We start from the raw sequence: 4140 nt of genomic DNA on the forward strand, positions 1-4140 counted from the left end.
CGCCACCCAGTGCACAAATTTTGTTCACTGAGCCTCTAATACTGCTATAAAATTCTTGAACACGTCTCTTTTTGCTTATGTGCACCAAAGAGTAAAATTCCTGTATTATAGGGTATGTGTATGTTTAACTTTACTAGATAATGTCAAATAATTTCAAAATTATCTTAATTCATGTTTTTACCAGCAGTTCAGGAGACGCCCAACTCCCCTCTCCTGCTGGCCTGGTCCCCCCACAACTGCCCTCCCCTGCAGGCCTAGCCCCCCACAACTGCCCTGCCCTGCCGGCCATCTTGTGGTGGCCATCTTGTGTGAGGGTGTGATGGTCAATTTGCATATTACTTCTTTATTAGATAGGATGGCTCAAGGCTGGAGCCTGCATAGTGGTAAAGAGGCCACATGCCAAACTAGGGAGGTTCCTTCTTAGGACCTGAACCCTCACCAACTCTCCTTTAGTGGGTTAATGAATGAGTAGCTTGGGCCCTTGTGCTTAAACCCCAACTCCACCCCCTATCACCATGGGCCTGCCTGCTGGGATGCAACAAACCCAGAGAGGAGGGCAGAACTGGCAGACACAGGAATCCCCAGTGTCCCACCTCCAATCTGAGATGAGCCAAGGTGGGAAGGCAGAGAGCGGACACTAAGCCAGAAGGCCAAGCTGAAGGCAGCAGAAAACACAGGCAACAGAAAGATAAGAAAAAATATTTTGAAAGAATATGAAATTATGTTTAATATATATTAATATACTATTTACTATTAGTCAATATATAAAATATATATAATATATATTTTAAGCATCAAAATACTCATCATGAGAAAAAAACACTAGTGGACTAAGTAATGCTCATTGCAGGTATGCGTTGTATTGTTTGGAATCAGACATACGGGGATACCATGTTCTTTTCAGGGCTTAGGGCTTCTGGAGCTGGGGACTCGAACTGAAGCCCTTTTCATGCCCCACCAGCTGGGCCTTCCTTCTCTGAAGCCCACCCTTTGCTTCATTTGCATCTCATTAGCACCTTGGGCAGGCGGTAGCCTAGCCGCCAGGAGGCCTGGAACGCAGCTCCCTGACCCCTCCCTGGGTGCTGAAGGGTGCCGGGAGGCGCTCCTCCCGCCCCCACACCCCACACCGGAGCTCCAGCCCAGCACAGCTCCAACTGAGCGTTCCCATGGCAACCGGGTGAAGGCGCAGGTCGTGATGCCTGTGGAGGAGCAGCGGGCCGCCCAGCTTTCCCCCTCCTCTCCCTCCCCCACCCCATCCCCTGCCGCCGGGCTGGATTGGTGATAGGCAGGGCCTCAATCTCCCTAGATGATGGGCGATAATTGGTTTATGGAAATAGCTGGGCAGAGACCGAAAGCTCCCCCGCCAAGCCCTCTCTCTGCCACCTGTCCTTCCTCTCCACAGAAATGGAGCTGGGGGAGGAGAGGGCCTGGGAGCTGGCAGGTGGGGATGGGGCTTTTGAGACAAGCAAGTGTTTCACCTGTTGGTCTCCAGCCCACTGTCTAGCCTTCTTTCACTCTATGGGGGGCAGTAGTTGTTGTTATAGAGACCTGGTGTTTGCTTTAGTTGCTCTTTGGCCTCTTAAGTCTGTGCTCAGACTTATGCTAGGTGCATTGTCAGAGAAATGTTCCCTGTCCTGGGGAACCCTAGTTTGGGAAACAGAGGAGCAGCACTTTTTTACATAAAGTACATCTGACTGGTTTGATACTGCTGTGGCCTCCAGAGAAGGGAGAGCTCAACTTTGGCAGCTGCCAGAATTGAGGAGGCATCATGAGCAAGGCTTTGAAGGTGGGATTTCAGCAGGTGTTGGGGAGAAGGCTGGGCAGGCACTTTCCAAAAGAAAATGTGCAGAAAAGCCAATAGGCAGGCACTGAATGATGCTGTTATTGGTGGAGGAGGGGAGGTGGAGGGAAGTATAGCAGGAGGCCCTGGTGGCTCTTAGTTTCTACAGAAGGAGCTACGGCAGTGGTTCTCAACCTTCTGGCCCTTTAAATACAGTTCCTCATGTTGTGACCCAACCATAAAATTATTTTTGTTGCTACTTCATAACTGTAATGTTGCTACTGTTATGAATCATAATGTAAATATCTGATATGCAGGATGGTCTTAGGCAACCCCTGAGAACCGCTGGGCTAAGGGATGGCAAACATGGGGGCGGGTGGAAGCATGCATAGTGATTTATAATCAAGATTGAGCAGATGTCCAACATCCATATGGAAGGTTGGCTGGATGGAGACTCTGTAGTCCTTTGATGCCAATCTGATAGAAGTGAGGTCCATGAGCTTGGCAGCAGACATGGCATGGCAGGCCTCGCTCGGATATCAAGCTATGAGAAGTGTGTACCCTGCCTGCAGCTAGCTGGAGGGGATATGGCAGTGCATTAAAAGACAAGAACTAGAGAAGTCCCCGTGATCGAAATGACCAGAGAGTAGGAGGGCCAAGGAGGAGGATGGTAGGATGGGGCACCAAGAGTCAGGGAGAGGTAAGGCCCGGGACTTCTCCTTCCTTTGACCACCCTCACCCCTCACTGAGCCTAGCCCAGAGCTCTGCATCCAGGGGCCTTGCCCCTAAGGTCAGGTGGTGTCCAAGCTCAGCCCAGTGAATTATGGGATCAAGGAGTGGCCTGCTCTTTCTTCCCTAGCCCTGGCGAGCACCTTCCATGCAGCAGGATGCCGGGGTCCAACCCCAGCAGGTCCAGGGGTCCCCAAAGGTGGGGACGGAGTCGGCGAAGAAGGAATGACATGGAGACAGCGTTCAGTTGATCAGCAGCCTTGCCAGGATCTCTAGCCACAATCTCCAGCCAAGTTCTGTGTCCATGTTCTCTTGCTAGGTTCTCCAGCCACATTCTCCAGATTCTCCAGCCAGGTTCTGTAGCCACGTTCTCTCGCTAGGTTCTCCAGCCAGGTTCGGTTTAGGTTCTCCAGCCAGGTTCGGTCGCCAGGTTCTGTAGCCAGGTTCTGTCTAGGTTCTCCAACCAAGTTCTGTAGCTAGGTTCTGTCCAGGATCTTTTGCCATGTTCTCTCCAGTGAAGTTCTTCTGTCTCTAGGTTCTGTGTAGGTTCTGTCTTCTAAGTTCTGTCTTCTAAGTTCTGTGTTCTAAGTTCTGTCTCCTAAGTTCTGTGTCCTATTGTCTTGTTGCATCTGTATTTATACCAGTTGATTCTAATCCTATCAATCTCTATTCCAAAGGTTAGGGCATTTCTTATCTCCATTCCAGGGAGTAAAGATTATGTACTTAAGCATGATCGTTCGTAGTTAAAGTGATTAATTACCCGCCTGGCAGTTAAGAGGTTTTATTCCCTCCCTAACTTCAGGGGGAAATCCCTACCTGGGGAAACAACATTTCTCGGAGAGGTGACCTTGCTTAAAACACATAGTGCCGAGAAGGTGACCAAACATATTAAGAACAGTATGCCATATATGCCAGGTCCCTTGAAACAGCAAGGATGGACCGGCTCCCGGCAAATTCCCCCTTTTTTATTTTTTTAAAAGCAGGCATTAAAAAGAAAAAACCCCAAATGCTCTCCTGTATCCATTTTAAGAGTAGGATTGGCGCTTTCTGCTATCACCTGAGTCCTGATCTATCACCCCAGGGAGAGCTTGCCAATCCTGCACTTTCCCAGGGTGGAAGGGCTGCAGTGGGGTTAAGGATAAGGCTCCTTGGGCCTACCTTCTCCCATGCCTCTACATTTATCTTTCCAGCACCTTTCCCTCCTCAGAAAAACATGGACATATTTCTTGTATAAAATGTTCCATCTGACTGGGAGTAACCTTAACTCCTCTGCTAGCAAGCATATGTGTTAAAAAGATCAATACAGAGTCTTTTTTCTTTAGACTCAGTATGGCACATCTTCTTAATCTAAAGATCAATACAGAGTCTTCTTTCTTTGGATTCAGTATGGCACATCTTCTCAATCTAAGGATCAATACAGAGTCTTCTTTCTTTAGACTCAGTATGGCACATCTTCTCAATCTAAGTTCTGAATTATCCACCTTCTTACCCTACTTATCCTCTTTAGGGGGGTCTGCAGTACCCTGGTGGAGTCCTAATCGTCCCGAGTGTGGGGGTTCTCAATGGGGAGGGGGGGTTACCTAGGGGAATCCTGTTCCAGGGGTCCCCAAAGGTGTGGACAGAGCCGGCGA

This window comes from Myotis davidii, unplaced genomic scaffold (assembly GCF_000327345.1).
Source record: "Myotis davidii unplaced genomic scaffold, ASM32734v1 scaffold992, whole genome shotgun sequence".
NCBI classification, from domain to species: domain Eukaryota; kingdom Metazoa; phylum Chordata; class Mammalia; order Chiroptera; family Vespertilionidae; genus Myotis; species Myotis davidii.